At 44.9% G+C, this 25,178-nt stretch overlaps 1 long non-coding RNA gene across 1 annotated transcript; it reads left to right on the top strand.

The window, feature by feature from the left end:
- Positions 1-1,842: 1,842 nt before the first annotated feature.
- Positions 1,843-23,689, top strand: LOC125753764 (uncharacterized). Its single transcript, XR_007406283.1, has 2 exons — positions 1,843-2,697; positions 22,764-23,689. It is a non-coding gene; the product is annotated as an uncharacterized LOC125753764 (long non-coding RNA).
- The last annotated feature ends 1,489 nt before the right edge of the window (positions 23,690-25,178 follow it).

A 25,178-nucleotide genomic window follows, 5' to 3' on the forward strand; every position in this document is an offset into this window, starting at 1 on the left:
CCATGACTAGGTCCAGGCGCCAGGAAATCTGAGGAAATGGGAAAGAACCAGACTTCCAAGAAACAAACACTAAGATCTTTGTAACTCTCCTCACATGAAATCTTTGGTGACATAAGAAGACAGAAGCAGAAGGGACAGCTTTTTTCCTCCATCTATCTCCTCCTCCCATCCCTCCAGAACATTGAACATGGCCTCCAAGAGAAGGTGCTAGAGCTGTGAGTGCCCTACCTGGGCAGTCTATCCCTGCACAGGTTTTTTGAGGCCATAGAAAAAGAGAGGTCTGATTGTTCACAGAAATAGCTTCAGGCAGCGGGCAACATGTAAGGGCACAGCTTCCCAGATGACTGTCATCTTTGAATCTTCACAAATCCAGTAGGGAGAGTCAGAGGTGGCAACTCTGTCAGAATTCTAGCATTTGCTGATCCCCACCCCAGCAAGAGTGAAAAGGGCAGGTCCTGGGAATGCAAGCATGGACTCGAACTTTCTCAGCTGGAAAATATAACTGACAGTGGGTGTGGGTGAGAAGATCCATGTTACCCTTCCTCTTCTCAGAACGAGATCCTGTGTCCCTTGCTGAGGCATCCCCGACCTCTACAGTCTGGGAGCCGTTCATTCTTCCTCTTCCAGTTACCCTCAGGGTGTTGGGCTGTGTGACCTGTGGAGCCCATCCCTCAAAACAAGTCTCAGAGATCCACACAACATCGTAGGAGATGTAGTGGGATAGATCATGTGCAAATTTTTCTGACCTTACAAGATCTCAGCACTGAGAGGGACAGCACATTTTCCTGGAGCCAAAGTGGAATCTTTGTGTGGACCCCTCCAACCCTACCTCCTGTCCTTGCTCTGGTCGGTGGGAATAGGAGCCCTAAGAATTTGATAGTGGATAGGTTAAGCAAGTAACTACAGCTCCAGAGCCTCTCCTGACTTCTATAGGCTCAGAATGAGGATTCTTTTATTTAGCAAAGAACCTTAATATGTTTTTAGGTATGCCAGGGTAGGCTCAGGAATCTGATTTGAGTAGAGGTGGGGAGCCGAATACCTCCGCATCAGAAAGTAACAAGGAATTTCTTGGTTCCTGCTGGGAGCTCCAAGAGAAAGGTCAGGGAAGAAGGGAAAGCATGTGATTTCCCTACAGTGAACACAAAGGATAGAAGGCAGTGAAGAACTGTTTCTATATGTGGAGCATACGTTGCTCTTCTTCTGAGCTATGGAGTGTTCCCCCTCTGTTAGCCCCTAGATCCTCAGTAAAACTTTCTGTAACACAACAACCAGTGTTGGTGGGACAACCCATGAAGGTGACACAGGTGAGGTGGGCAGAGAGGTCCCCAGAGCAGAGAGTGACCTTGAGCTGACATGAACTGGGGCATAGGGCCAGGTCTCAGGAACAGAACTGAGACCATAAAAGTAAGAAAGCAGGAGTGCAGGTGGGATGGGGTTAGGGTGAGGGGTGGAGGGACACACGCTGTAGATGGGTCTCTTTCTGTAAGGGTGGCCTGCACCCCGGAACTCCCCGCCTTTCCCAACCACAAAGAATGAACCGAGAACTCAGGAGCCTCTTTGTTCATACTCTGATCCCATCCCTCGCTGGTTGATCGAGCTGGGAACTTCTGACCTAGGCCCAGGAGTGGCTTCCTTTGGAGTTATGGTCTTAGAATGGAAGAATGCTTGAGGTCAGGCTGTCTTGTGTGACTGCAGCTTGGAAAATAAAACTCACAGGGTCTGTCAGTAGGCACACTGTCTGCCTTGTGGGAAAAGCCACTGGAAGGAAAAGGAATCTGACCACCAGGGAGAGAGGGAAGAGGCTCTGTAGAGTCCTGACGACTATCAGGCCTCGGACTCCCAGCTTCGTCACTGCCTGAAGTTTAGTCTCTGCCACTTGTATCCAGACGTGCCCACTGGGCACCAAGCATCACTTCCTCCTCTCCTTCCTCCCGTGTGCTCCTCCTTCTGGAATAGATGAGGACAGAGGGAAAGGCCCACTGTAGGATCAGAGCTCCTCAGCTCCTTTATCTTCACCACACCTAGCACTCTCCAAATCACGGTAGTTTGTTTCTCTATGTCCTTTTACCGTCCCTCTCCGCTGGGCAAACGTCAGGTTCCGCCCTGGCTTGTTTAACGTGGCGTCTCTAGCGCCTGGAACAGAGTAGGTGCTCGGGAGTCCCTGAACGAAGAGGTCGGGCTTCAAACCAGAGGCCACCACAGACCCACCCCCACCCCCCACCCCCAGGTCACAACTGCAGCAAAAAGATCTCAGCGCCAGACCCCGAGGCCCGGATGTCAGAAATCGGTGTGCAAGTTATCGGCCCCTCAGGGCGTGCTGGACGCACACGCTCGGTGCCTCGTGAACCACAGAAGAGCCAGCAGCCGAGTGTGACGGAGGGCTGCGGGAGGGGAAGTTCAACGCAGGTGACAAAGGGCTCGTCGGGAGCAGGGGACTGAAAGGCTGTAACTAGGAAGCGTGGGATTGAGAACTGGCGGCGGGTCGGGAGGGCCGGCCCGGCGGGGGGCAGCGCACCGCGGGCGACCGGCCCCGCCGCCCTGCGCTGACGTCATCGGACGGGGACGCAGCCCGTTGCCATGGGAGCGGCCAATCCGAGGCGCCGCTTCTGTGGCGAGGACTCGGGCTTTCTAAAGAAGGGGCGAAGAAAGCCGCCTTTGTTCCGGCTCTGAGCTCCTCGCTGTCAGATCCCCGTGGGGGTGAGGCGGCCTGGGGCCGGGGCCAACAGCTGCTGGCCGCGGTGGCCGGGAGGGGGCCGCGGGAGGACTCCGGGGCGCGCCGGGGCTGTGCCCTTGCGGCAGCGCGGGGGCCGGGGGCTTGGCTTTCCGAGCCTGAGAGCGCAGTGCTCACAGGGCAGCTTGGCCTCCTGGCAGCCGCCAGACCCCAGGAGCCGTCGTGCCTCAGCTTCCCGGCGTGGACGGAGGGACTCGAACACCTTCCTTTCTGGGGGGTCGTAAGGGCTGAGAGAAGTGACGCGCGCCCCGCGCTCAGACAGTGGTAAACGCTGTTGTCTGTTGTCTTGACAAATGATGCAAACTGCTTCCCTGCAGCCCCCTCAAAGGGCTCTTAGCTTCTGGGGATTAAAAGCCGGGTTTGGCTTCTTTAAGGGAACCAAAAAGACTCCAGGAGATGACCTTTCGGACTAACAAACTTGTATTTAAAAAGAAAACATTCTTTAGACTGTTCTGAGAGCTGTGCACCACCAGAGACTGCTTTCTCCTTTGTTCTTCTGGCCAATTTGTGGGCCTGGACAGGATACAGAGATGAGGCCTGCCTTCCACAGCGGGGGAGAACACAGAGGAGAGGACTCTGAAGGGAGGACTTCCTCCCGTGTTCCCCCGAGGTGGGGCTGGCGGGCCGAGGAGGGCGCGTGGCTTAGACCGGAGCAGGCGGGGCGGACAGAGCCTGGGCACAACTGTGGGCTGAGCCCCCACCCCCCTTTCCTGCCCTCACAGAAGTGCTGGGAGATGTACGCATCCCTATTTGGACTCTGGTGCAGTCCTCTGTTGCTATGGCAACTCAGTGGGCTCTCTGGTGGGTGGAAGAAGGGCAGCGGCCGCATGGAAATCAGCAGCTCTGCCCTTTTGCTGTGGCAATCAGGGCATTTCTGAGACATTCCCTCTCACAACCTCGGGAGGCCCTGGGAGGCCCTGGGACTTTGGGGCCTCACTCCTGGAGGCAACCTACACCTTCCTCAGTGAGGAACTGGGACTCCTGTTCGGAGAGATTGCTCCCTTAGGACCCTCACTTGGGAGTGTGTCTTCCAATCACGCGTTCCTCTGGAGGTTTCCTCTTCATTTTCTTTGCAGAGGTAGTCTGTTAATTTGTTCAGCCATTGGTTACTGTGTGCCTACTGTGCAAGGTGCAGGGTGCAGAGCAGTGAATTAGACAAAGTGTGCCTGCCCAGATGGTGCTCATGGTTTTGTGGGGAGCAAACAGTAAACATATGCAGGCAGAGAGACCTGGAAGGTCATGAGCAGGGGGTACAAGCTGGAGACATTGGAGAGGTAGGGCTGCTTAGAGTGGGGTGGTCTGGGAAGGCTTTTGTGCACCGCAGTTGGCAAACTGAGAATGAGTCACTGCAGCTGCTCCAGGTGTGAGGAGTGTTCTAGGGGAAAGCCAGTGCAGAGGCCCAGAGCAGGTGGCACGGTGCTTAGAGGAGGAGTGTGTGTGTGTGTGTGTGTGTGTGTGTGTGTGTGTTGGGGGTGGGGGATAAGCTGTGAGGCCACGGAGGATGGAGCTGGAGAAGCAGCAAGAGGGGATTGGGCACAGTCTTGTGGGCTTTGCCATGGAGCCTGGGTTTCACTCTGAAGGCAGCAAGAAGCCCTGACAGATTTTAAGCAGGAGAGGGAAGTGATCTAGTTCATGTTTTCCAAGGCCTCTGCTAGCATGGAGGATGATGGGTTGTAGGAAGGCAGGTGGAGATGCCAGCCAGGACATGGCCACATTGCCTGATGGGAGCTCATGGTGGCTTGGCCCAGAGTACTGGGACAATAGAATTTGCAGGTAACCCCACCTGGGCTTGCTGAGTGCCTAAGGATGGGGGTCAGGGGAGAGTAGGCTTAAGGGTGACTCCCAAGTGTCTGCCTTGAACCCCTGGGTGGAGGGAGGGATGCACTGTGAAGGGAGTATGAAGGGGAGGGATTGCATTGAATCTCAGTTCTGTAGACTGGATGAAGCACTCTTCTATTGTCCAAGAATTTCTTTTCATGCTGGCCACGAAACCCCTGAGAACTCACGCATTGCATAAGAAACAGTTCTAAGGAGTTAAACTGAAAGGAATCTTCCCTATAATGCATTAGTGGGGAAGAAAACACTTATTTGATTTTAATTTAATTTGATTTAGTTTTATTTATTTATTTACCTATTTATTTAAATATTTTATTTATTTATTCATGAGAGACACAGAGAGTGAGAGAGAGAGGCAGAGACACAGGCAGAGGGAGAAGCAGACTCCACGCAGGGAGCCAGATGCAGGACTCAATCCCAGGACCCTGGGATCCCACCCTGGGCAGAGGCTCAACCACTGAGCCACCCAGGCATCCCAGGTCAACACCTTGATAGGTCATTTCTCAGTGTGAGAGGTGATATCCTAGTGAATATGATATGAACTAATGTACCAGGCACTGTACTAAGGGCTTTTTTTTTTTTTTTAATTTTTATTTATTTATGATAGTCACACAGAGAGAGAGAGAGGCAGAGACAAAGGCAGAGGGAGAAGCAGGCTCCATGCACCGGGAGCCCGACGTGGGATTCGATCCCGGGTCTCCAGGATCGTGCCCTGGGCCAAAGGCAGGCGCTAAACCGCTGCGCCACTCAGGGATCCCTGTACTAAGGGCTTTAAATACATTCTTTTTTTTAAGAATTATTTATTTAAATAAATAAATGAGCATGGGTCCAGGGTGGGGGATGGAGAGAAGAGAGAAAGCAAACTCCAAGTGGGGCCTGACTTGGGGCTCCATCCCACAACCCTGAGATCATGACCAGAGCCAAAGTCTGATGCCTAACCAGCTGAGCCACCCAGGTGCCCTGCTTTAAATACATTCTAATGTAACTTCTGTTACATAAGAAACTGAAGCTGAGAGAAACTGAAGCTGCTATGTAACTTGCAGATGGTCACACAGAAAGCAAATGGCAGAACCCAGATTTGAACAGGGGGGGGCCTGTTAATCATGCTGCAAGATGAGGACAGTTAAATTGCTGTGCAAGGTAAAAATAAAGCAATAGGAATTGAGCAGCTATTCCTTGGCCATTGGAATTGGAAAGGCTTTGGGAAGATGGCAGAGGACCCTTGGGAGAGAGGAGGTAACCTGGCAAATTGCTGGGGCCTGAGAAGTTCAGCCAGTGGTTCTTCCCCAGGGTATAGTGGTACAAGAAGTTTTTCAGAAGTGTTGCCTGGTATTTGTTGTAATGCATTTCCTGTTCAGCATTGTGCTGTGACCCCTCTCCTACACCCACAAATCTCAGTGTAGTTGTTGGTGTTGGAAGAATATAGAAGGAAGAGTTGCAATGATGAGCATGGGGAAAGAGGTGAGAATAGAGAAGCCCCTAGTGGATTCAAGAACAGGACAGGGACAGGAAGAGACCAGGAAAATGTAGGCAACCTTGGCATCTACAGAAATCCTGGGAAGGGAGCTGCCATGCCATATGCTGTGAAATGGGAAAAGAAGCCAGTTTATTTGGATGTTGAAAAATTAGGAACCTAAATGCTCATCAAGAGGAAGATCCTTGCATAAACTATGGTACGTCCATACAATAGAATCATAATGTGAGGGTTACAAAGGACTTTCCCTGAAATGGAAATAGGGCCAAAACAAAATGTTAAATGAGAAAAGCAAATTGTACAGTACAAAGAATATGATCCCACCTAGGAAAACACAACACAGTAATCTTCCCCACATAGCAAAAGGCCTTGGGCAACCTGGATGGCTCAGTGGTTTAGTGCCACCTTCAGCCCAGGGACGTGATCCTGGAGACCCAGGATCGAGTCCCACATCAGGCTCCCTGCATGGAGCCTGCTTATCCCTCTGCCTGTGTCTCTGCCTCTCTCTCTCTCTCTCTCTCTGTGTCTCTCATGAGTAAATCTTAAAAAAAAAAAAAAAAAAAAAGGCAAAAGGCCTAAGATACCCAAGCTATGGTAGACACTTCTATGTAGAGAGTTGACACAGGTTTGGGAACTCAGAGGGGCTTTTTTTTTATTTCAACTGAGATGTTCAACCTTTTATTTTTTTCCTGCAGAAATATATTCATGTATTTCCTATATAATTAAAAATGATTTTAAAGCTCTAAAAATCGGAGTGCTGTGGTGGCCCAGTGGGTTAAGCATCTGCCTTCAGCTCAGGTCATGATCCCAAAGTCCTGGGATCAAACTCCACATCAGGCTCCCTGTTCAGCTGAAAGTTGGCTTCTCCCTCTCCCTTGGTACCTCCTCCCTGCTCATGTGCACTCTCTCCTCCAAATAAATAAATAAAATATATTTTCAAAGGTCTAAAAATAAATAAGTGTCCCTGAATGATGTCCTGAGGAAGGCTGGTGCTAACTGCCCTGTTGGCTCCAGACACCAGCTGCCCTTCAGATGAAGAGCTCCAGGATCAGTAAATATTAGTAAATATAGGCCCAACTCCCCTGCCCCAAGTCAGACAGTTTTTTTCAGTGGTAACAAAACCTCTCTTGCCCATGGAGATTCCCAAGGACATGGCCCAGTCACAGTTCATGACAGTCACATGTAATGAAACTGGACCTCAGGATAAATTGTTAAGTGAAAAGTCAAGGTGAGGGGGAAAAAGCAAGGCAGAGGACACTGGGAATAAATTCCACTATTTTAATGAATATAAAATTTCCACTATTTTAATGAATATGCAGGCTTATGTATGCATAGACTATTTCTAGAAACCAGTATCAGTGATTACTTCTGAAGAGGGCAACAGGGTCACTGAAAGAGGGGTGGGAAGGAGCCTTTATTACAGGCATTTTTGTATCCTTGGAATTTTGAAATATTATGTGTTGCCTGATTTAAAGTAAGTGTTTTTTTTTTTCTTTTTTCTGAAAGTTTGTACCTCTTGACCCCCTTCATCTATTTTGCCTAACCTTCCACCTCCTACCTCTGGCAACATTCTTTTTTATCTGTGAACTTATTTTTGGGTTTTGTTTTCTTTAGATTCCATATATAAATGAGAACATATGGTATTTGTCTTTCTCTGTCTGGCTTATTTCACTTAGCATAATGCCTTGAAGGTCCATCCATATTGTTGCAAATGGCAAGATTTCGTTCTTTCTTATGGCTGAATAATATTCTACACAAATGTATTCCTTTTCTCCATCCATTCAATCATCCATAGACACTTGAGTTGCTTCCATGTCTTGGCTATTGCAAATAATACTGCAATGAACACGAATTTTCTTTTTATTTATTAATTATTATTATTATTTTTATTTACAATAGTCACAGAGTGAGAGAGAGAGAGAGAGGCAGAGACATAGGCAGAGGGAGAAGCAGGCTCCATGCACCGGGAGCCTGAGGTGGGATTCGATCCCGGATCTCCAGGATCGCGCCCTGGGCCAAAGGCAGGCGCCAAACCACTGTGCCACCCAGGGATCCCGAACACGAATTTTCTTTACGATAAATACCCAGAAATGGAATTGCTGGATCATATGGTGGTTCTATTTTTAATTTTTTGAGGAACTCCCATACTGTTTTCTGTAGTGGCTGTACCAATTTTCATTTCTACCAGCAGTGTACATAGGTTCCCTTTTTCCCTTTTTCCCACATCCTTGCCAACACTTATTATTTCTTGTCCTTTTGATAATGGTGTGAGGTGATATCCCACTGTGGCTTTGATTTGCATTTCACTGATGATGAGTGATGTTGAGCACTTTTTATTTATTTATTTATTTATTTATTTATTTATTTATTTATTTATTCTAAGATTTTATTTATTTATTCATAGACACACACAGAGAGAGAGGCAGAGACACAGGCAGAGGGAGAAGCAGGCGCCACGCAGGGAGCCCGATGTGGGACTCGACCCGGGGTCCCCAGGATCACACCCCAGGCTGCAGGCGGCGCCAAACCGCTGCGCCACCGGGGCTGCCCTGTTGACCACTTTTTAAAGGACCTGTTGGCCATCTGTATGTCTTCTTTGGAAAATGTCTATTTAGATCCTCCGCACATTTTTTTTTTCCCTCTGGCCTTTTCTTTTTTAAGATTTTATTTATTCATGAGAGATACACAGAGAGAGGCAGAGACATAGGCAGAGGCAGAAGCAGGCTCCCTGTGGGGAGCCCGAGGTGGTACTTGATACCAGAACCCTGGGGTCATGAAATGAGCCAAAAGCAGACGCTCAACCACAGAACCAGGTGCCCCTCTGCCCATTTTCTTAATCCAATTTTCTGTTATTGAATTACATGTACTCTTCATATATTTTGGATATTAATCCTTTATCAGATAGAAGATTTGCAAATATTTTCTCCCATTCTATGAGTTGCTTTTACATTTTCTTAATGGCTTCTTTTGCTATACAGAAGTTTTTTGGTTGATATTGTTCCACTTGTCTATTTTTGGTTTTGTTGAATTACTTTTGGTGTCAGATCCAAAACATTATTGCTAACACTGATGTCAAGGCACTTACTGCCTATGTTTTCGCATAAGAGTTTTATGGTTTCAGGTCTTACGTTTAAGTCTTTAATTCATTTTGAATTAATTTTTGAATATGGTGTAAGCTGTCCAGCTTCATTCTTTTGCATGTGACTGTCCAGGTTTCTCGACATGATTTATTGAAGAGACTGTCTTTTCCCCTTTGCTTTTTTTTTTTTTTTTAAAGATTGTATTTATTCATGAGAGATACAGAGAGAGGCAGAGACATAGGCAGAGGAAGAAGCAGACCCCCTATGGGGAGCCTGTTTTGGGACTCGATCCCAGGACCCCAGGATCACTACCTGAACCGAAGGCAGACACTCAACCATTGAGCCACCCAGGTGCCCCTGTTTTAATGCCTGTATCATACTATTTTGATTATTTTAGCTTTATAATATAGTTTAAAATTAGGGAGGAGCATCTGGGTGGCTCAGTAGGTTAAGCATCTGCCTTCAGTTCAGGTCACGATCCCAGGGTCCTGCAATGGAGCCCCATGTTTGTCTGCCCATTCAGTGGGGAGTCTGCTTCTCGCCCTCCTCTCTCTCTCTGTCCCTCCTCCCACTGGTGCATGCATTCTCTCTCTTTCAAAATAAATAAATAAAATCTTAAAAAAATAAATATATAAAATCAGTGAATATGATGCCTCCATCTTTCTTATTCTTTCTCAAAAATATTACTTAAAATATTTTTTAAAAATTTATATTTAATTTTTTGAAAAGTAATCTCTGCTCCCAATGTGGGTCTGGAACTCATGACCTAAGATCACAAGTCACATGCTCTACTCACTGAGCCCACCGAGTGCCCCAAAATATCTATTTTTTTTTTTTAATTAAAAGAAATATATTAAGGCACCAAGGAAAAACTATCAGAAAGGGCCTTTTTTCTAAATTGTGAGGACATGGTTGGGGGAAGCCCCCTTGACTTAGGACCTAGGGGCCAGTGCTAGGGTAATACTGACACACAGGCTACTATGTCAGGAATGACTCAGTTTCTTCTAATGCACCCCAGCACCCTTTCAGTGATCTAGAAATCACCTTGTGGTAGAGCACCTCTGCAGGCATCTGTGTACCTCAGTCTCCTTTCAGAGTTTTTAGGATAATAATACACTATGCTAATTTTACACTGTAGTTGGTTCATACCACGAGATTTTTGTTTCCAAAACATAGCTGAGAAAACATCCTGTTGATGTTTGCCCAGGAGGCCTATCATATACCCACTACTCCTATTACTTTGTGGATGAGACAAGGCCTAAATAAGTTTACGTTGCTGTGTATCGTATGGAGCCTATAGTACTGCTGGGTTCCAGTTTAAATATTGAAAACCACCCTCCTCTGTGAGAGTGTACATGCACACAGCAACACACGCCCACACACTTTCTCACAAGTGCTCCTTCCATTGAGAACAATGGGAAGGACAATGGGAAGCCGTTGAAGGGTGTTAAGCAGAGGAGTGACCAGATCAGATCTGCCTTATCTGATGGCTTCCTGGGTGTGGAAAGTAGGAGGGAACCTGGTGGGGCAGAGCTGACTTGGGGAGAAGAGGTGGGAGGGGAGGCTGCCGCAGGGGCCCAGGCTGCAAGTGATGGTGGTGAAGATGAGCAGTGATGAGCAGTGCGGCGTGGGCTTGGTGAGATGATAAAAGCGCTGTGGAATTTGGAAAGTACTTTACGTGGAGACTCTCTGTAACCACCTTACCTCAGTCCCAGGCGACCCAGTGCAGGCAGAGGCGACAGGCGCCTCTTAGAAATAGCTGAGGAAAAAAAAAAGAAAAGAAAGAAAGGAAAGAAAGGAAAGAAAAGAAGAAAAGAAAGAAAGAAGAAGAAAGAAAGAAAGAAAGAAAGAAAGAAAGAAAGAAAGAAAGAAAGAAAGAAAGAAAGAAAAATAGCTGAGGAGGGGGGCAATTGGGTGACTCAGCAGTTGAGTGGCTGCCTTTGACTCAGCTCATGACCCTGGGGTTCTGGGATCAAGTCCCGCATTGGGCTCCCTGAGAGGAGCCTGCTTCTCACTCTGCCTGTGTCTCTGCCTCTCTCTGTATGTCTCTCATGAATAAATAAATAAAATCTTAAAAAAAAGAAAAAAGAAAAAAGAAATAGCTGAGGAGAGAGGAGGAGGGATTATGTTGGGTTGCCTCCTCTCCTGCAAGTCTCAGGAAATGAGAAGGAAACCTGAGTCCTGGAGAGCCCTGAGCTGCTCAGGGTTGCAGACCTCTAATATGTCGCTGAGGACAGGCTTGTAGAAAAGATATGTAGGGGAGGGCAGAGTGAGGCAGATTTTCAGAGTATTTCCTTATGTTCTATTTCAACCCAACCCAACTCTCTTCTTGAGAAGACCCCAGGGTTCAGCCCCTGGCAAGTTCTGGGGGAACTGCCGAGCTAGAGGTGTGTCACACCCTGCTCCGTAAGAGGGAGGAGGCCTGGCTTCTAATCTTGACTTCATCACTAACCTGTGTGAGCTGCAGGCTTATCACTTCACTGCTTTGAATTTCAGTCTTTGCATCTGTAAAATGGTGATTATCATCCTCTTGTGCAATTGAATATGAACCAACCAAATTATTAAATGCTGCTCTTCTTGCAACATGGAAAGCAACAGTCACATAAAGTGGTGATTTTAGACCGTGTTCCCCGTGTCACTTAAGGAGGGTAGGTGGCTGGGACTCCAGACATCTCACTTCCCTATTCACCAGGACAGCTCCACTCTAAAATATTGGAATTTGAGTAAGATTTCATTTGAACAAGGGTCTTACTTCTAAAACAGTTTAAAAACCATGATGGCAGTGTGCCTGGGTGGCTCAGTCGGTTAAGTGACTTCAGCTCAGGTCACTATATCAGAGTCCTTGGGATCCCAGCTCTGGGCTCAGTGGGGAGTCTGCTAATCCCTCTGCCCGCCCCCCCCTCTTGCTGCTGTGTGTACGCACTCTCTTTCTCAAATAAATAAATAAAATCTTTTAAAAAAAAAACCACCACAAAAAAACAGTATGGCACAGCATTCCTCCCTGGGCAATTCAGATGTCTGACCTTAACCCAGGGATGGCAAATAAATCATCCACCACACAGGAAGCCTGTGCCTGTGGCAGACATAACTAATTGATCACAGGCCCTTTCCAGCTGAACCTTAATGAAGCCTCAGAATTACTTGCAACACAACATTTCTATCTGCAGGTCCATCATAAGCATGTGAGATGAAACTGATCTTCCACTATTTTGACTTTTCATTGGAGGTTGACCTTGAGCATCCAGTTGAACTGGGGACAATAGTTGCTCTAAACTTCATTTAGATAAAGTTTGAAAGCAAGGTTGAAGTCTTTGCTTTTGTCTTGGTCAGTTTGGGCTGCTATAACAAGATATCACGAACACAGTGTCTTAAGCATCAATCATTTATTTCTGAGAGTGCTGGATGCTGCAAGTCCAAGATGAGTGCTCAGGCATGGCAGGGGTCTGGCACAAGCCCTCTTCCTGGTTTACAGATGACACCGTCTCGCTGTACCCTCACATGGCAGAGAAAGAGATTGGCAGAGGGAGAAATTGTCCCTCTTTCTAGGGTCTACTTGTAGAGGCACTAGTCCCATTATGAGGGTTCCACTTTCATGACCTACTTATTTCCCAGAGGCCCTACCTCCAGTACCCCTGGGGATTAGAGCTTCAACATACGAATTCTTGGGAGACATAAACATTCAGTCAATAGCAGCTTTCAGAGATTTGTTCTACCAACATGTATTTAAGAAACTAAGATGTTACTTTTGATCATTTACAGAGGATCCATCATCCTTATGTGTCCCACCCTCCTCATATTTTACATATGCAAATCATACTTAACCTTTAAATTATTATTTTTTTTCTTTTTATAAGAGATCTAATGTGGAGGGATAGAGGGAGAGAGAATCTTAAGAAGGCTCCATGCCCAGCACAGAGCCCAATTCGGGGCTCAATTTCACAACCCTGAGATCATGACCTGAGTCAAAATCAACAATCAGATGCTTAATGGACTGAGCTACCCAGGGGCCCCTCCTTCCTTTAAATCCTAAATCAGATGCCTCCTAGTTATCTTTTCCATGAAGATGAATTTCCTTCTCTGAATTTTCACTGCATTCTATCTGCTTTGTTCATGGTATTTAATACCTTGTAGTATTAGGGGTGTTTTGTTGCTATTGTTGTTGTTGTAAATGCCTTGAGTTTCCATTTAGACAGTGAGGTCTGTTGAAAACATGACTGTCATCGGTTCGTAGGCTAAAAGAATGAATCAACATGAGGAAATCTGAGTGCTGGCCCAAAAGGTTATTTCATTTTGTTAAACTACAAATTGAAGCATACTTGGGTTCCATTGGGAATTGAAAGTAGTTGCCAAAATGTAGATTCTAGGAGGACAGGTGATCTTGGTTTGTTCATGCTTCACTTGTACCTGGAACAATGTCTGGCATACAGTAGGCCGTCAATTTATTTTAGTAAAATGAATAAAAGAATGAATGAAGAAATGAGGATTTGAGAAAATATGATAGCCTGGTAGTGACTTCTCTTGTGTTTATCTCACATGAGGTAAGGTATTAAATGATTAATAGGGTGTAGCCACCTTTGAAATCAGCTGAACAATTGCCTGCTTATTTCTTATTTCTTTTTTTTTTTTTAATTTTTATTTATTTATGATAGTCACAGAGAGAGAAGGAGAGGCAGAGACACAGGCAGAGGGAGAAGCAGGCTCCATGCACCGGGAGCCCGATGTGGGAATCGATCCTGGGTCTCCAGGATCGCGCCCTAGGCCAAAGGCAGGCGCCAAACCGCTGCGCCACCCAGGGATCCCTGCCTGCTTATTTCTATGGAAACTTGCACATTTCACAATTTTCCAAACAGGTCAGAATTGACAGGATGTTGTTATGTAATTGAGATCGACTTCCAACTCTGAGAACTTACATACTCTTCCCTTCTGGAAATCTGAGTAGATGCGGTTCTTTAAAGGATGAAAATATTCTGCATATTTTAAATGTTATAGTTGTTATCAAAATAACTCCTGAAAATTATTTTATTTTTCCTGCGTTTGGCAGATGAAGATTTCTGTCTTCCAGGGCCATTCTGCCAAGAGAGCTACTATTGAATTTTCGATTTCTCTTTGCTATGAGAAATTTTTTGATAATTTGCTGTCCAGTAGGACTGTTGAGTGCTTTTACTTTACTGCTGATTGTGCGGAAACTCACTGATGGAGAAACCCACATTGGGTACAACATGGAATCATTCTCAATCTCAGGCAGAACGTTGTCATCAGAAAGGTGGCTTTTTAAAGGCTGATATTTGCAAGCCACTCTTCGGCACATAGTAGGTGTGTGCCAAACACATCGAATTTGTGCATTTAGTCATTCAACAAATATTTATCCAATGCCCAGCCCTCCACTTGAGGTTACCAACATTAAATTCAGGTCCTAAGAACATTACTGGTGGTGTCTCTCAGAGTCAAGTTGACTAATTACTGTGGGCATACTATTATTTTCTTGACTGGCCTAGGACTGCCAAATCGCTCAATTAAAGCAATAAAATTGATGACGAGGGCTTGATCTTCCTTTAACATTTATCATCAACAGGGGCTCAGTTCTGTCTAAAAAGGCTTGAATAAAGATTTTATTGGGCCCTTTGACTGCTCAAACTAGTGTATAACCGTTAACTAGTTAATACAAAATAGGTCCTCAGGGAGGCCAGGCAGAGCCATTATCTTTACATTACTGAAAGCCTGGTGGCTTGCTCCAGACTGCTGAATGAGGTCAGAGCTGGTTTACACTGGTGGCATAGGAGAGTTCGCCCCTCTTTGTCAGGTTTGGTCAACTGCTTCACTCCCTAGGCATTTGCACATCTGTCTTTATTTTTTCCACTTAAGAAGAACTCCATTTTGCCACCTTTCAGCTTTGTCCGCTGGTGACCTCATTCCACTATCCTCTCTTCTCAGACACCTTGCCCCAAGAAGTCTTCTGGTGAAAGTTCTGGCCCCTAGAGACTTGGAAGTCCTTCTATTTCAGAAATTACCCTGAATTGCTATGCAGACCTTAGCAGCTAAAGCTTTGGTGTCAGGCAACTCGGGTTCAAATCTTGGATTTACTGCTTAGTAACTGTGGAGGCCGAGAAAAATTAAGGCCATCCCACCTAGTTTAGCATTAGCACAAGTACAGCCATCTTAGGCCCCCGTGAATAAGAGCTGAACTTTAAAGGGAAAAACTGCAGAATGTCCTCAATGTCCTCGGCAGGTAATCCCATATCAGAAAGACAACAGAGCCCAGGCCCATAGTAGAAAATCCCCTAGACCAGCCTAATTCTTCCATCCCTTCTGGAAATCCCCTAGACCAGCCTATAAAAAACCCAGCTGTAACCCACTTCGGGGTCCAAGTCCCTGCTCCGCTGTGTCGGGTATACTTGGACCCAAGCTCGAGCTTATAAATAAACCCTCGTGTGTTTGCATCGGTGTCGGCTCGGCTCCTTGGTGGTTTCTCGGATTCGCAATCTTGGGCACAACAGTAACCATGTGACTTCAGGCAAGTCACTTAACATTTGTCGAACTTCTCTTTCCTCCTCTATAGGATGGGGGTGTTAATAATAGTACTGACTGGGACACCTGGGTGGCTCAGCAGTTTAGTGCCTGCCTTTGGCCCAGAACATGATCCTGGAGTCCTGGGTTCGAATTCCTAATGCGGCTCCCTGCATGGAGCCTGTTTCTCTCTCTCTGCCTGTGTCTCTGCCTCTCTCTCCCCTCTCTCTCTCTCTCTCTGTCTCTCATGAATAAATAAATAAACTCTTTTTAAAAAATCATAATACTGACTTATGGCGTTGTTGCAAAAAATAAATGACAATGTCTGTAAGCACTAAGGGCATCGGGTGGCACCTAAGAGATGCCTGATGTATAGTAGCTATCACTTTACAAGGCAGCCATCACAAATTGCCTCTGGACAAAAAAGTAAGACACTCTAAACCAGCCACATCTTGTCTTTACAACCAAACTCATCTGAAAAACCAATAGCCAGAATAGAAACTAGCCTCTTCACATGAGATGGAGCAAATCTAATCTGTATACATCTGTGTTGGCTAGAACTTGGGGGAAAGATACATGTAATGAAAAAGAAATAGGCCTTCTACTGCTTATTTACCTGGATGCAGCAAACTGAAGAGAAAGCAGATACTCTTTGGAGAGATGCATTTATTACCTTTGGGAGGCTGAGCTGAAGTGCAGCTGAGCAAACCAAGATTTTGACATTTATCTGTTTTCCCGATGCTTTATGGACTCTCTATAAAACCAGTCTAATGACCTTCCTACCAAGGCTGAACAATTTGCTGATGGAACTGCAGGTTTCTGTGGGCCCTTTGTTTGTGTGAGTGGCTTTAATTTCATTTCTGGAATAAAGGAAGTGCAAAGACATTAACTCTGGATCCATCAAAAGATAGAACTCTATAATTGCAATTTGGCAGCAACTGTGCTTGTGCTATGTGCACTTTGAAAGCCAGCAATGATTAATCCTGCACATTTATCAGAGCCCAAGAACAGACGCACAGTAATAACAACTGCGTCAGGCAAGAGAATGTTGTTTGATCATTTCAGACTTGGGCCTGCTGTGATGTGCATGAGTAGCAGCATCAACCAGATCTCAGCCAAGAAATCTAGACCTGCATGTCCACCATAGTAGCCACTAGCCACATGTGGCCCTTAAGCACTTGAAATATGGCTGGCCTGAATTGAAATGTGCTGTAAATGTAAAACACCCACTGGATTTCGAAGACTTAGTATGTGTAAAAGAATGTAAGATATTTGTATATTGCATATGTTAAAGTAATAATATTTTGGATATGTTGACTTAAACAAAATATATTATTAAAATTTGTCTCATCTGTTTCTTTGTATTTCTGAAATGTCATCTGTTAGAACATGTTAAATGACATATGTGGCTCGTATTTGTTCATCGCATTGTATTTCTGTTGGACAGCGCTGCTCTGTAGTCAGAGAATAGCAGGTGAGGCAGACACATTACCCCCCACCCCCCACAGTAATTCCTCTTTTTCAGGCGACTGCCTTTGTCTGGCTCTCACAGTTGAGTGGTCTCCTCATTGCCATCCTGCTGTTTTTTTGACACAGGGATGGACACCTGACTCAAGCCTGTCAATCAGACTACTTCCCTGGGAAGTTGAACTAGGAACCGGTGGGGGGAGTGATAGCATGTAACATGGGTGGCCACAGACTTGCTCATGTGTCAGGAAAGCACGTGGAGTTGCTCTTCAAAGAGAAAGATATGAATGAAGCACGTGTGTATGTTTAGAAAAGAGGTAAAACATGGGGGGTTTTGTTTGCGTTTGAGACTCTGGTTGTGATATATATTTGGCCCAGCCAGGTTCTCATCCCAGGGTCTTGTGAGATATCCCGGATTCTTATCATAAATGTCAACTTTTTCACTCCGTCTACTCAGATGGGTCTCTGACTACCAAAAGAGTCTGAATAATTCATATGTCACATCTACTTTTCTGTATCACCTCATATCCAACCTGAAATAAATTTCCTCTGAAGTTCATGAAGCTTAAGCCTTAGAGCCACTCACTTCACTTGCAAAACCCTATTTAAATGTGTACTTTAATGTTCTTTTACCTAAAGAGGGTCCTCCAAAGTCTATGAGTTTCAGGCAGTATAAAATGTGGATTTACCCTCTGTATGCATTCCTCTCTGTGCAAGCAAATGCAAACTTTGGTGATTTCAGGAAGACTGTTCCTTTATAACAACAAACTCATACCTACCTTCTTAGGATCTTTGACAAGCCTCCCTTTGCCTGCAATGTTCTTCCTCAGAGTTTTAAAGAGTTGGCTCCTTCTTATGGATCAGGTCTTTTTTTTTTTTTGGATCAGGTCTTACCTTTAATGTCATTTCCTCCAAGATGCCTTCCCTGTATAGCCCACCCAGGGAGTCCTATGTCTCTATCACATCATCCTTTTTTTATTTTCATGTAATTCCTTGTGTATTCATTTATTTGCTTATTGTTCATTTCCTCCTATTCTTTTTTTTTTTTTTAAGATTTTATTTATTCATGAGAGACACACACACACACACACAGAGGCAGAGACACAGGCAGAGGGAGAAGCAGGCTTCATGCAGGGAGCCCTATGGGGGACTCGATCCCAGGTCTCCAGGATCAGGCCCTGGGCTGAAGGCGGCGCTAAACCGCTGAGCCACCCGGGCTGCCCCTCCTCCTATTCTTTCTAAATGCAAGTACTTTAAAAGCAGGAATACTGTCTTGCTCACTTCTATAATCTCAGCATCTAGAACAGTGCCAGACATATTGTGGGCTATCAGTAAACATTTGTTAGGATTTTATTTATTTTTCAATATTTATTTATAAAGTGCTTCTTGTCTGCTGGGCAAGATTCTAAGAACTTTGCAAATGAATGAATAAGTAAAGTTCTCAATTCTCTGTTACAGTCTGTGCCATAGACTATATCTTCAATTCCTGATTCCCTTTTACTAGGAACAATATTAGAACTCATCAACAAATAATTATTTAAGTTATTCCTGTGTTCCAGATACTAAGCACTAAGCTAAATGCTTAACAAATATCTTATATGAATCCTCACAGCAACCATATAAATTAGCATATTCACTTGGAATTGCATTTGTCTGTATGTAACAGAATCCAGACAACAGTGGGTTAACCCAGTAAAGATTAATTTTTCTCCCATAACAGGGAGTGTAGGGCATGTGGTCCAGGATTTGTATAGCATCTCTGTGAGGCCATCAAAAACCTGACTTCTGCTTTCTTGCCCTGGGTAGCTCTTATAATTGCAAATATGGCTACTGACTCTTTAAGTGTTATTGTCTTGCTTTAGGCAGGAATGGGGAGTTAAGGGCAAAGAACCTATTAAAGCCATGCATATCCTTTCTGATCAGGGATACAGCATTTTTCTTGGAAGTCTCTTGTAATATATAAGAACTATGCTTATAGGGGCACCTGGATGGCTCATTTGGTTGGGCATCTGCCTTCAGCTCAGGTCATGATCTCTGGGTCCTGGAATCGAGCCCCCGTCTGGCTCCCTGCTCAGTGGGGAGTCTGCTTTTCCCTCTCCCCCAACCTCCGCCCCCCCATCATGCTCTGTCTCTGTCTCTCTCTCTCGAATACATAACATCTTTTTTTTTTTTAAGTGAAAAAAAAAAAGAATACTGGTTATATTTTATTGATCAAACTGGACCACATGGCCACTCCTAATTGCAATGAAGTCTGAGAGGTGAGTATTTTTAATTGGGCACCTTGCTGTCTTGCATAACAGTTAAGTTCTGTTGGTAAAGAGAGAGGGAAGAATAAATATTGTGTAATGAATTAGCATGTTGGCTATGACCAGATTCCATTATTTTATCTAGGGCCCTAAAAAATGAACAAGTCTGCAAGTACTCCAAGAATTCTATACATTTAGGGCTGCTTGGAAACACTGAAAGCTCTGAAGGTTGTGTAGGATTTAGGTGATTAGATGAGGGAAAAAGCATTTTATTATATAGATGGAGGAACCAAAGCCATAAGTGATAGTGTTTTGCTCTTGATACAGCATCTAAAAAGATTGACTATGGAAAAAAAGATACAGAACTGGAATGTAAACCAGAACTGTCTGACTTCAAAGACCATATTCTTAAGGATTGAGATTTGTGGGTCTAAAAGATGGTTAAATGGTGATTTTCTGAGATTGAACAACCCATCTTTTCATGATAAATTTTCACAGCAATAACATCTACCATTGATTGAGCACTTACTATGTGTGATTTCCTTTATATGCATGTCTCATTTTGAAAATGGCTTTATGTTTTTTGTAAAAGTCTTTCCTGAGTAAAAAATTTTCAAATCCTCCAAATAAACAAACCAAGCAGTAAGGAAAAAACTAAGAAAAAAAAGAACCCTCCAGAAATCCCACACCAAGAGAAAACCAGCATTAACGTTGTGGTGAACATCTCTTCAGACATCTCTCTTTGCAGATTAATGTATTAGATATGTGTTTAGATACACAAGTGGGAACATACCATATGTTTCCTGTGGACATATATTGTCCAGCTAATCATTCCAACAACCCACTGGGGTAGGCATCATTAGTACCATTTCATAGGCTAGGTGACATGCCTAGGACACACAGTTATCCAGTGGTCAAATGAGACTAATTTCAGTTTTGCCTGAAATGTTCACCACAATTCCCTGGTAGAATTAGAATTAGACAAAGCAAAAATCTCTTTCCCTTGAGAGATTTTGGTTTTTTAAAAAAGATTTTATTTATTTATTTGACACAGAAAGAGAGAGAGCACAAGCAGGGGGAGCTGCAGACAGAGGAAGAGGGAGAAGCAGACTCCTCACTGAGCAAGGAGACCGATGCTGGGGCTCTATCCCAGGACCCTGAGGTCATGACCTGAGCCAAAGGCAGACACTTAACTGACTGCCACCCAGGCATCTCTCCCTGGAGAATTTTTTAAAAATTAAAATATATATATACAAACACACACATACACACACACACACGCATGCATGCATACACTTAAATGAAAGATGGCCCTACTATCAAGGCACCTCGGTGATAGGAAAGCATAGTGCCTCTGTGGACTCAGCAGCTCTAGAGAATATACCGATTCTAAATAAAATAAGGCATTTTCAGTGCTGCAAGGCTTCTGAGACTCTGTTAATCTAAAATCTGTGTGAAGCAATGCTGCACTGATATCATCCAGGGCAATACCACCTGGCCCCATCACATGACTGATTCTCCTAGAGCTGTTAGTGGTTATGTCATTACAAGTGATCTTCATTGTGGTGCATTGCAAGTGATTTTTTTTTATACCACACTTCCACTCCCAGCTGTGTTGATGCTTTGCTTTGTAGTTATATTTGCCAGATGTTGTGAACGAAGCCGAATAATCTTTGGAGCCGTAAGCTTAAGAGTGTATGAATGAGGGATCCCTGGGTGGCGCAGTGGTTTGGCGCCTGCCTTTGGCCCAGGGCGCGATCCTGGAGTCCCGGGATCGAGTCCCACGTCGGGCTCCCTGCATGGAGCCTGCTTCTCCCTCTGCCTGTGTCTCTGCCTCTCTCTCTCTCTGTGACTATCATAAAAAAAAAAAAAAAAAAAAAAAGAGTGTATGAATGAAGTCAGGGTCTCTACTCTCATACTGGTGAATAGCATCTTAACTGTCAAGGGCTTCGCTATTAATAGGGTACTGATGAAATAAATGATGACACCTCTCTCTATATGTTGGAAAACCAGGTGTGCTGATAAACTGAACGGGGTGAATCAGAAAAGAATGTCAAGATGTATTATTTGGTAAGAAGAAAAATAGCAAGTGCAGAACATAATGTAGAGCATGATCTCACTCTCTCTTTTTGGTATATTTTATTTATTTTTTAAACATTCGTTTATTTGAGAGGAGGGGATGGGCGGAGCAGAGGGTGGAAGAGTCTGAAGCCGACTCTGCGTTGAGCACAGAGCCAGACCGGGGGCTTGATTCCATAACCCTGAAATCATGACCTGGAGCTAAAACCAAGAGTTAGATGCTTAACCAACTGCACCACCCAGCTGCCCCTTTTTTGGTAAATTTTAAAAGAATGTGTGTAATACTTAGATATAATTTTTCTGGGAGGACCCATAAAAAACTATTAATAAATAATAGTTGTTACCATTCAGAAAGGTAGGAACAGAAGTTATCACTTGTTACTTTATACTTTAATAATTAAAGTTTTGAACTTTATACATGTACTACTATTCTAATGGTAAAATTATTATCTAATAAATATCAACAGGAGTGATATTGGCAATGAAAATATGAGCCATTAAATGTTTTCTTCTCTGTAACTTCTCCATGCTTTAGAAACGTTAACATTTATTTATTTATTTTTAAAGATTTTATTTATTTATTCATGAGACACAGAGAGAGAGAGGCAGAGGAGAAGCAGGCTCCATGCAGGGAGCCTGATGTGGGACTCGATTCCCGGACCCCAGGATCACGCCCTGAGCCAAAGGCAGATGCTCAACCACTGAGCCACCCAGGCATCCCAACATTTATTTTTAAAAGATATTTTCAGAGAGATTTCCTTCTTCCTTAAAAGAACAAGGGATCATCTCACCTTATAGACTTTTGGTGCTGGGAAAATTCATGAAATAGCCCTCTGGTACAGGGAACATGATCTGAGCAACAGTATAACTGAATCCAGTTTGAGGACAGATTTATTTCTTCTTTTTATTTTATTTTTATATTTTTTAAAGATTTTATTTATTCATGAGAATGCACAGAGAGGAGAGAGAGAGAGGCAGAGATGCAGGCAGAGGGAGAAGCAGGCTCCATGCACCGGGAGCCCGATGTGGGATTTGATCCTGGGTCTCCAGGATTGCGCCCTGGGCCAAAGGCAGGCGCCAAACCGCTGCGCCACCCAGGGATCCCTATTTCTTATTTTTAAATCATTGTAATAAATCAAGCAATAGTGCCAATAAGTTCAGTTGGTGGTGGCTGCCTGGAGTGCTGTTGAGGAGAGGCTGGAGGCCCTTTCCAGGCTTCGTGGTGATTAGTGAGCCATGGCTGCTCCAGTGTGAGAGTGGGGAGTCTGGAGAGACTTCATGTGGGTTGGTGTCATCAAGGGACAAGTTCTCCTCCAAGTTAATTCTGGCCTCTCTGCAACCCCCAGCATGCCAGCACATGACAATGTGGTACCCACAATGTTCCAGCATCCCAGAGGAGGAAACAAAGTTTAATGGAAAACATGAAAGAACACAAAACCTGATGGTGCATGAAATTAGTAACGATTCCTGGGAAACAAGTCAACAGCTCTGTTCTGGGACAAGGTGAAAATCACAATCATTTCATCAGAATAGAAGATAAAACCAGAGGAAAAAATCAGAAGTCTAACCAACTTATTAAAAGAACTACCACCACCACCACCACCCTTTCAGATGATGGCTCTGCCTCCCTTCTTAGGAAGCTTCGGTGCCTAAGGAGAAAAAACCAGGGTCTTGTGTGAGCAGAGACCGAGACTTATGGCAGCTTCATCTTTAGGGTCTCAAGATCTTTGTGAAGTGTCAGGAATGGTCCCCTCTGGAGAGGTGACATCTGAGTTGATTACCAAAGTAATACAAAGGAGCCTGCCTTGGGCACATCTGCAAATGGCTGCTGCTGATGATCAGGCTTGAGTCTCTCCAAGCCCCATGGGGCTTTTGAGGCACTTACAGGTAAAACATGTCACCTCTGATGTGGCATGTCTGCCAAGGTTTAAAAGTAGGGAGGGGCAAGGAGGCCTTTTCCCAGAAGGGGCTTTTGGACTTTCCTGCAGTTGCCTGCCGTGTGTCTGGTGGAACAGTTGGCTGTCTGGTCCATGAAGGTGCTTCCTGCACAGTGTGTGGGCTTCTAGCATGGACTCCCTGGACTTGGTGCTTACAGTGGCAGCATTGAAAGGTCTGCTTAGGGATCCCTGGGTGGCGCAGCGGTTTAGCGCCTGTCTTTGGCCCAGGGCGCGATCCTGGAGACCCGGGATCGAATCCCACGTCGGGCTCCCGGTACATGGAGCCTGCTTCTCCTTCTGCCTATGTCTCTGCGTCTCTCTCTCTCTCTCTCTCTCTCTCTCTGTGACTATCATAAAAAAAAAAAAAAAAAAAAAAAAAACCATTAAAAAAAAAAAAGAAAGGTCTGCTTATTCTGTTTGTCCCAGAGCTGCAATAAAAGGACACCATGGGGACGCCTGGGTGGCTCAGAGGTTGAGCATCTGCCTTTGGCTCAGGGTGTGATCCCGGGGTCCTGGGATCGAGTCTCGCATTGGGCTCCCTGCACGGAGCCTGCTTCTCCCTCTGCCTGTGTCTCTGCCTCTCTCTGTGTGTCTCTCATGAATAAATAAAATCTTAAAAAAAAAAAAAAGGACACCCTGGGGACAGGAGGGAGCCCTGTGAGGAGGGTTTGAGGACAGGATCTGTTCACTTCCACAGCCATGTTTGGGATTTGATCAAGTCAATGTGATCTAATATTTAAACTCTTTTTTTTTTTTTCTAAAGATTTTATTTATTTATTCACGAGAGACACACACACACACACAGAGGCAGAGACACAGGCAGAGGGAGAAGCAGGCTCCATGCAGGGAGCCCGATGTGGGACTTGATCCCAGATCTCCAGGATCACGCCCTGGGCCAAAGGCGGCACTAAACCGCTGAGCCACCCGGGCTGCCCATATTTAAACTCTTTTATGTTTGTTTTTGTTTTTCAGTACAAAGTCCAAAGTATGAAAAAATTTCTCTCAAAATTGGCAGATCAAGGATGTGATCAAACAGGATCCATTTGGTTTTCTAGTTGATGTGGCCCTCTCCCTTCATAATGCTAAAGTCTTCCAACTATGCCTGCCTTAGATAAATCCTGATCTGTCCCTTAGAATTGGGTGAAGCCCGGATCTCGGGCGGGGGTGGGGATCATAAACAATAGAGTGGCAGCTGGTGGGTGGGGCAGAGGCTAGAAATCTGATTCTGGGACACATCTTCCCTCATTCTTTTTTTTTTTTTTTAAATTTTATTTATTTATTCATGAGAGACACAGAAAGAGGGGCATAGACATAGGTAGAGGGAGAAGCAGGCTCCCTGCGGGGAGCCCGATGAGGGACTCGATCCCAGCTCCCCGGGGTCACGACCTGAGCTAAAGGCAGATGTTCAACCACGACCTGAGCTAAAGGCAGATGTTCAACCACTGAGCTACCCAGTTGCCCTTCCCTCATTCTTTTAATAAACAAATACAGTATGTTTATATATGCCTACCACAAACAGAGATGCAGTCTTTGTTCTCAAGAACTTAGAATCTAGCTGAGGAGTAGGGTCTGTTAAACTATGTCTGTTTTACTTTAATTTCTTTTTTTTTAAGATTTTATTTATTTATTCATGAGAGACACACACACACACACACACACAGAGGCAGAGACACAGGCAGAGGGAGGAGCAGGCTCCATGCACCAGGAGCCCGACGTGGGGTTCGATCCCAGGTCTCCAGGATCGCGCCCTGGGCCAAAGGCAGGCACAAACCGCTGTGCCACCCAGGGATCCCAAAATAATGCTTCTTTTATTTTATCTTATTT

Source organism: Canis lupus, chromosome 2, assembly GCF_003254725.2.
Source record: "Canis lupus dingo isolate Sandy chromosome 2, ASM325472v2, whole genome shotgun sequence".
Lineage (NCBI taxonomy): Eukaryota > Metazoa > Chordata > Mammalia > Carnivora > Canidae > Canis > Canis lupus.